The sequence below is a fragment of the Pteropus vampyrus genome, unplaced genomic scaffold, assembly GCF_000151845.1.
Source record: "Pteropus vampyrus isolate Shadow unplaced genomic scaffold, Pvam_2.0 Scaffold16, whole genome shotgun sequence".
NCBI lineage: Eukaryota > Metazoa > Chordata > Mammalia > Chiroptera > Pteropodidae > Pteropus > Pteropus vampyrus.
This window is the reverse complement of record NW_011888797.1, coordinates 5,167,469-5,176,517: the sequence shown is the minus strand read 5'-3', so window position 1 is coordinate 5,176,517 and position 9,049 is coordinate 5,167,469. Positions and strand designations below refer to the sequence as shown.

The 9,049-nt window shown below is 44.6% G+C and overlaps 1 long non-coding RNA gene across 1 annotated transcript in view; it reads right to left on the bottom strand.

Annotated features, from left to right (window-relative positions):
• Positions 1–56: 56 nt before the first annotated feature.
• The window catches only part of LOC111735978, a 136,570-nt gene continuing 127,577 nt past the window's right edge, over positions 57–9,049 (bottom strand). Inside the window, exons 3-5 of the long non-coding RNA XR_002779029.1 lie at positions 3,639–3,810; positions 461–888; positions 57–330 (exon numbers count right to left, since the gene is read on the bottom strand). This is a non-coding gene — a long non-coding RNA (uncharacterized LOC111735978). The remainder of the gene's footprint in view (positions 331–460; positions 889–3,638; positions 3,811–9,049) is intronic.

Below are 9,049 nucleotides of genomic sequence, written 5' to 3'. Positions count from 1 at the left end.
GAGGTCGATCTTTTTAGGCTGTGGGTTCAGTAGCAAGAAATCTACCAGTCCACAAATACAAACTCCATTTCCCATTTTATCAGTAACAAAGATGATACCGTGTTTCCTTCTTAATCAGTTCATAGCTCTGGTGAAAAGGAGAAGTGCTGTTTATGGGGTGCCCCTCAAATCCCAACAATTATAAATAATCGTTTGCACACACAGAGCTGAGATATGACCACCATCAGTTCAATGAAACCGTTCAAAGGGAGAGTCGAATTCAAATCCAGATTTTCTTCTTCCCTTGAATCCCACGGGCATCCCCATCAACATTCCAAAGACTTGATGACCCTGTGATTTCAAACAGAAATTTACAGTTTCATTATATAAAAGACAAAAAAGGGGCTCCTTGCCCATTTATTCTTCTTAACCCACTTCCTCCCTGGAGCCGAGGTTAGCAGTTTTCATTACCACTGCTTACTTTTTTGTTTAGATCGCCCCTCCCTGCTGGATTCCAGATCCTTATCCCAGGCCTGGTGCAGGAGAGGATTTCTTTTATGTGGCTTTTCTTTATGGGCTTCCAGGGCTGAGCTACCTTTGGTAAACTAGAGGCGCCTTGGACGCCCTGGCGATGAGGAGGGTTTCGTTTGTGGAGGAGGACTCTTGCTTGGAAATGGTGATTGCATGAAGCAGAGAGATGCTGAGATTAGGGGTAGTGAGAGCATTCCAGCTCAATAAATCAATCCCCTTTTAATTGTGTCCCCGTCAGTCAACATTCTCCCAGAGTCTGGAGGGCAAGGAGCTTGTTAGCAGAGTGATTCCTCACTGCCCTTTGTGCAGCTGAGCAGACTGTCAATCAGATGAAGCCACAGCAAGGAGAGGCTGGTGCAGGGGCTGCCGCCTCAGCTCCTGTGAAAAAAAAAGGAGCCAATCAATACTCTTGGCTCCATTCGGAGCGCCTGAGAAATTTCAACCTGGGTTTTAATCTCTGTGCAAACAATGGAGTTCTAACCCCATTTTCTTAAACCGACCGGCTCACCTTGCGTATTTCTAATGCCTTGTACATTAAAGATCTTAAAATCACTGGCTACACCTTCCAAGCAGGCTCCAAAGGTTGTTAGACAATACAGCTTCTATTTGGCACCTAAACATGTCTTTCCTCATAAGAGAAGTGATCCTGCCTCTCTTGTTCTTCCAGCAACATGCTGACAATAGGTTTACACCCACAAGGTGAATAAAAAGCTTAGCCATATTATTATTAACCGAATTATTCACAAAAGCTAAAAATGTATGAGAATCACTTGAGAGTCTTGCGAAAATGGGGATTCTGATTCGTGAAGTCTGAAGAGGATCCCAACGGTCTGTATTTCTAACAAGCTCCCAGATGCTGCTACTGCCGGCGGCCCATGGCCCAGACGTTGAGTAGTAAGGATCTAGAGTTAACTTATAACTTTTCATCAGGATAATGTTCAAAATATTAACATTGTCTCCTTAGTCCACGCTCTGTGGCCTCGCACACCTGGACAAGTTATTTACACTCAGTCAGCGCACTTTCCTTACTGGCATCTCAGGAGACAATGTGCAGAAGTGCTTAGGACAGTACCCAGCACAGAGTAGGCATTTCATAAATGTTTCTGTCAATACGAGGGCCGGGCAAACTACAGCCTGCAGCCAAACCTGTCCTGCCACCTGTTTGTAGGAATAGTGTTAGCACAACACAGCCATGCTCACGTATTTCTGTATTGTCTGTGGCTTCTTCTGCACTAAAATAGGAGACTTGAGAAGTTACAACAGAGACTGTATGGCAGCAGTCCCCAACATTTTTGGCACCAGGGACTGGTGCTCCTTTGAGAATCTAATGCCTGATGATCTGAGGTGGAGCTGAGGCGGTGATGCTGGCACTGGGGAGTGGCTGCAAATACAGATGAAGCTTTGCTTGCTTGCCCACCACTCACCTCCTGCTGTGTGGCCCTGTTCCTAACGGGCCACAGACCGGTACCCAGTCAGCAGCGAGTATTGGGGATCTCTACTGTATGGAACACAAAGCCCAATGTACTTACTATGGGGCCCTTCACAGAAAAAGTTTGCCAACCTCTCTGATCTATCTCATTTATTCAACAATAAAAATTTACCAAGTGCTTATTGTGTACCAGGTAGCGGGCTGGGCCCTAGAAGTAATGAAAAGTCTCTTCCACTGAAAGATCTCAGCTTCTAATAAATACTTCATTAATCCCTATGATATCCCAGACATACACTCTCTCCAGTCCCTCTGCTTTAAAATGAATTTGTAACAGCTTCTACTTCAGAATGTTTGCCGTGTGGACTTATTGAGCCAATGTATTTTAAATTCTTAGAACATTGCCTAGAGCGTATTAAGTGTTCAATAAATGTTAGCCATTATTATCATTATCCATATGGGGTTTTCATTTAAATTTTACATTCACAAGGGTATTACCGTTGCTGTTTTATAGATGTGGGAACCGCACGCAGCCAGGATCCTTGGTCTTATGAATTTGAAGCCACCCTGTGCAGTCAGTTCACAAATATCTCCCCATCGTCCTGTCCCTCATCATCTCTTACAGTCTGGCCAGGACAGTCCTCAAGTTTGGTACAATAACGACAATAAAAACATCACCTTTAGCTAATAGCTAGGGCACCATAGGGAGGGCAGCATCACAACGGATCACAAGCCATGAGGTAGGCACCTTATATTTTCTGGACATAGATACAAAAAGGGACATTTCCAAAGGATTTGTCTCACAGCTAATAAGTGATTGAATCGGGACTCAAGCTCAGTTCCACTTGACTCCAGGACCCACAGAACAACTCCTGCACTCCACTGCAAACATCAGACAGTTCGTGGGCTTGCGATAAACATTTTAGGTATCCTTGCAGATGACACTTATGACCCAATGCTGAGTAACCTCACACCCCATGAATTAGCAAAACCCTTCACGGGCCTTTGGTTGGCTGGCAACAGATGAATCAGTCGCAGAGCTGTACTGACATCTGCTCCCAGGAGAACAAACCAGAAACTAAAGGCAGAGAATGGTAAAAGCTATTCATTAGGCCCTGTGGCCCAAGGTGAGAAGCAGAGGCTTTGGGTTCTGATCCAGGTTGATGAGCGCACCTTTGCCTAAAGGCTTAGTACTGGGCCTCACCCTTGTGAACACGTAATTAGCAGTAGCTGTGCAGGTTCTGAGCTTTGACATCAGAGACAATAGGACGGAAACCGCAGCGCCAGTCATTACTAGCTATGGTTTCTCAGGAAAATTCTCACCTAGGTTCCTTTTCTGTACAGTGAAGTTCATGACAGTGCCGACCTTGTAGCGTCACTGTGAGAAGTAATTGACATAAGAGGCATCACACGTGTAGCAGTGATGGTACCACCATGTAAGCCCACAATAAGTGCCATTTATTATTATTTTCATGACCCCAGCACAGCCCTAGCCCCGGTAGCAATCCATCAAATCTCCCTCTAATTTTCCTGATTAAAACCTGACTAGAAACATAGGCAACAAGTCCTTCCCTTACTGAGTCAAGCCTTCAAACCTTTTTAATAAATGTTTCCTCTAAGTCCAATTTCGTGGTGAGAGAAAGTCGGTTTCCTTTAAGAGCCCCAAATACATTGTTGCATATGACATAAATGCTTGACTCACCTCTTCTCCACTGACCTACATTTTCGTTGAGACATGCGCTACTTTCGACGGTGATCTTTATTCAGTCAGTAAATCTTCAATGAACAACTACTATGTGCCTAGCACTATTCTCAATGTTGAGGATATGGAATCAAAACAAAGCAGGCAGCTGGCTACTCTCACAGAGTTGACACTGTGGGGGGAAACAGACAATAAACATGTGAACAAGTAAATCACTTAACTATGGGGAAAGACAAACGATAAACACGTGAACAAGTAAGTCACTTAACTTCTCATGTGGTTAACGCTTTGAGGAACGTAAAACAGGGGTGTGTGAAGAAAGCAAGTCAGTGTGGGAGGGCAGGTGGCCTGTAGATTGTGGAGACTCTAAATGACAGGGAGAAGCAAAATATGCAAAGATGGGGACGAGCATTCCAGGCCAGCGGAATGGCCAGTGTAACGACTGTAGGGTGAGAAGAACTTGGTCTGTTCTGGAAACCCACAAATTTATGGGGGAGCAAAGGTGTTTCGCTCAGAGAGAGCCAGGGGCAGGTGCCTGGTCTCAGGGGACTACTGGGGCTATGGGAAGAAATGTAGGTCTTTTTCTAAGAGTAATAAGCAGCTACTTGAGGGTTTAAGTGGAAGAAAGACATGATCTGATCTGAATTTTAGAGCAATCACTGTGGCTGGATATGGAGAATAGGTTGGAAGGGGGCAAAAGGAAGCAGACTGGCCAGTTAGGGGGAGGAAATGGTGGTGTGGAAAAGAGGGGGCAGTGGCAGCAGAGACAAGCAGACAGATTTGGGTTGTATTTTACAAGTCAAGCCAATCCGTCTAGTTATACATGATTAAAGAGAGAGAGTGTTTCACCGGCAGTGGGTCCTGATGTTTGCAACAATCTGCCATTCGATCCTGACTTTGATCTGGTCCATGGCAAGGTCTGTTAACTCTGATCTCCACCTTAGTTAAGAGCGTTATAAAAACTGGCTTTAAATGCTCAGGGGTTACTTCAAGCAAGAGTACCCTAAAATAAGAAGTACCTCTGAAAATATGTGTAGACACCAATCCACCCAAAACGCCTGGGTGCCACCAAAGACAGGGGCTGGTCAAGTCTCCTTGCTGTGTCTCCATCCCGGGAAGCCCCTCTTCCCTTCAGGCAGCACGATGCAGTAGAAAGAGCACGGGGGTGGCACCCGCAGGGGCTGTGTCTTCACCTGAGAGGGCTTCACCAGCTTCAGGATCAGTGTCCAGTTGCTTAATCTCATTGGGCATCAGGTTCCACCTCAAGAGCAGGGGCTTACAGAGATAACTGATGCATTCTGACCAGCACATGGTCACTGCTCGGTAAACTCTCACTGTTCAGCATCCTTGTTCTTAATAACCAGTGGTTTGCTCAGCTTTCCTAATTTTTTTCAGAGCTGACCCTCCCCGAATTAGGTTTCAGAGTAAGAAATAAATGTCCTACACCACCACATCCCTCCTACTTTATTTATTGTGTTAGTCTGGGTCCTCCAAGAAGCAGCCATCAAGACTGGATTGAACAGACAAGAATTGTATGAGGGGAAATACCTCCAAGAGAAAATACAAAGAGATCCAGGCAAGGCTGGGACAGCTGTCAGACCACAATGCAAGGCTGATCCTGAGTGAAGGAGAGAAGGAAGGAGGGTAGATAGAAGTGTCCTAGAGTGCCAAGCCCTCTAAGAAAAGTTTGACAAAGTTGTCAGGGAAACTTCAAGCCAAAGTTGACCATCAGAGGAGCCCCATGTCACCAGAAATAAGCCTGTCTTATTAACCTTGCAGCTCTCAGTTGCTGGCTGGAAGCAGTCATTGCAAAGCACCTTAAATCTCCAATGAAGCCAGCCAGGTTAGAGATATCTGGATTATTGACCAAGGAAGATTTCTGTTGATCCAACTATTTATGTGGTGGGATTCATAGGTACTTCTAGAGCCTCTTCTCTAATCTCAACTCTAAGTGGGCTTCTGAAGGTCTTTATTATCTATACCCATGGTTATGGTTTTGCATCCTTTTGTACCACTTCATAGTCACTTGCCTCACCCCACCCCTGGCAGGCCTGGAGCCTTAGGAATGCTGGTAAGAAAAAAATGCCAACATATCATCTTTCTCTTCTTTGGACACAAATAGGCTTCTCACCACAATATAGTCAGGCATTCATACCCAAGCACCGCAGTGATTAGTTTATAAAGTTCCCACCCCACCATGGAGATTATCTACCCCACCAGTAACACCTCCTGCGTGGAAAACTTTTGCACATGGCGCTGAGTCCCTGTTTCCCGTAAGCCCTTCCACCATCCGAGGTGACTGTCACGTGGATGATTTTCTTCCTGCTTTGACTTCCGTGTCCACCTACCTCCACTGCCCTCCTGCTTCAATCATGCATTCTTGTAGCCACAGCTAGGCCTCAGCTTCAGGAGAGATGGCTTTACCTCTGAAATATTAAAATCAGACAACTCCTTTTCTGCCCAAAGCCTCACATTTCAGAAATTATCCGAGGGTGGTGCACAGACCCTCTGAATGAGAATTCCCTGGGCTATTTGTTAAATATGCACATCCCAGCCCCCACCTCAGATCTACGGGTTTAGAATTTCTAAAAGAGGTACTTAGAAATCTACATTTTTAAAAAAGCTCCCTAGATAACACTTATGCACAGTTGAGTTTAAGAACCACTCACTACCTATCAGCCGGGCCCCGCATTACCCTCACCACACCTGGACTTCAAACCCACAGAGCCCTCTGCTCCCTGGCTCCTCAGCATTCATTCCACCAGCCCTTCCTGTCATCGCTTCCCGCCTGTCCTGCACACACCCCATGTTCCACCACTTCAGCCCTCTTGACAATTTCAATTTTCTTGCCCAATAAGCCACCCTTGTCCAGCAAAACCCTGGCCCTAGGACAATCCAACTACTAACTTTTTCCCATTGGGGCTTATTGATTTATTTATCCTTTCACTAAAATGTTGCTCAATGCCCAAAGCATTCTAGTCATTAGATAAAGTAATTGAGTGAGTGACTGAGTGAGTGAGTGAGTTTAATCCATGATCATTTGCCCTTAAGGAGCTCACGGCTGAGTGGGCATGCTACTTCAGTGAAAGAAGTAAGCACAGGGCATTATGGATGCATGAAGGAAAGGATGCCAACCCAGTTTGAGCTGAAGCAAGATTAGGAAAACATGCTGGATGAGGTGTCTCAGATGAGTCAAAGAATAGTGAAAAGGGGGAAGAAAGAAAAAGTACAGGGGGAGGCGGTCCAGGCTGCAGGGAAGTGAGAACAGCAGAGCAGGTGTGGAACGTGAAAAGCACGTCAACACTGCTGAAGCGTGAAGTTCACGGCGTGGAGGGGTGATAATATTTTCCAAACAAAAACCCAGGATATATAGCCCCAATGAGGCGGAATGTTCCAAATCAGGAATGTCTCAGAAAATACCAGAGATGATGTCACCAATACACTGGTTAGTTAGGGCTCAATCTACCGCCTCTTGCACACACTCTAGCCCCTACACACCCTTCAAATCCTCACTCAGAACCACCAGACAATAAAACTCACCATGCAAGATTCTCAGAGACTCTTCTCACATCAACTCTAGTAGTATTTATAACAGTGAAAAAATAAAGAATACCCAAGCATTCATCAATTGGAGATTGGCTAAATCAATTGTGGTACATTCAAATACACTATGCCATCATATTAGACTTTATTTAATAATAATAACATGAGAAAATCCTCATAACAAATATTTTTTAAATAAAGCAAGTGTATTCAGTTTATCCTACATGACCTTTGTTTTTTTCTTTTTTTTTAAATCTATGTGTATATGGTAACATGATATATCATCATAGAACAGAATAAATGATTAGGTTCCAATTTTTTTCTAATCCTACTCTGATCTATTCTTCATGCCATAGTCAGATTGATATTTCTAAAATGCAAATCTTATAACTACCTAAAAGCCTTCAAAGTCCAAACTCCTTTATTGTGGAGCCCAAAAGTCAATATCACCTGGCCGCTTTCCAACACCTGTCCTTCTATACCATCTCTCACCTTCGGGCCTTTGCACATGCTGTCCCTTCTCCTGAAATGCCTTTCTCCATTCCCTTCAACTTCCTGACTAGCTCTGCTCATCCTTCAAGATGCAAGTTACGTATTACTGACTGTGCATCGTTCCCCAACCACCATCACTGTCAAGCCATAATCCGGAACCTCTTCTGTATATGCTCCCATCACACCCTGTGCTCTCCTCATAGGACTCTTCACATTGTGCTGCAGTTGTCAGCTTACTCATTTCTGTGCTTTGCTAGAATTTAACCTCCATGATGACAGAAACCGTGTCTGTCTTACACATCGAAAAAAGTCTGTGCTAGTTATCTATTGCTGCACATCACATTTCCCTAAAACTTGGTGGCTTAACACAACAAACATGTATTATCTCATACAGTTTCTGAGAATCAAGAGACCAGGAGTATGTTAACTGTGTGACTCCAGCTCATGGTCTCTCATGAAGTTATAGTCCAGATATTGGTGGGGGCTGCAGTCATCTGAAGGCTTGACTGGGGCTGGAGAACTCATTTCCAAGATGGTTCAGTCACATGGCTGTTGGCAGGAGGCCTCAGATTTTGTCACCATTTGCATGTCTTTATTAGGTTGTTTGAATATCTTCATGATATGGCAGTTAGCTTCTCTCAGGGAGAAGAAACCAAGAGAGAAAGCAAGGATATAATAGATTCAACATCTTTTTAAAATTCCAATTGTAAATACAAGAAAACACAAAAAAAGTCAGGTGATATGACACAGCTAGTTAGCATAGGAGGCAACATTTGAAAACAGGCAGCCTGTTTCCAAAGTTCTTGTTCTTAATCATCATGCTATACTGCTTCTCCAGGCAAATCAGTACATATTTTCTTCCCTAAATAACCTAGTTTCTGGTTCATACTATATGCCAAGCACTGTGTTAGATACTTTAGGAGACATTTTAGTCATGCACACATGTCCTCCCCCTCCTCCCAAATCCCCAAGATTCTGGGGTAGCCATGGTTTGGAAAGAGAAGGGTAGCCAAAGCTTGTTGACTTCACAAAGCTAGTTTCATAATTCAGTTTCATGGGAAGTGCCAGATTTCTCTGGAGAGGTAACCTGAGCTTAGCTATGTCAGGGCTCTTGAACCAGCAAGGCCAGTATCACCACTGCTAAGGCAGTATGCTCGCCCATCAGCACCTCCACCCCAGGAGATGAGGCTGGGACGTGAGTGTGCAGGGTAAGGCTGACAGCTGCAAGTTGGGCCTGATGATTTCATTAGAGAACCATTTTATAGCTGCCTTCCCCAGGCTGCAAGAAATCTTGGAGGGAAACAGCCCAGCAATGAAATCACCAGTGAGGCGCCAGGCACAATGGCACCCTTGTAGGATGTAGCTTGTGATCTCAC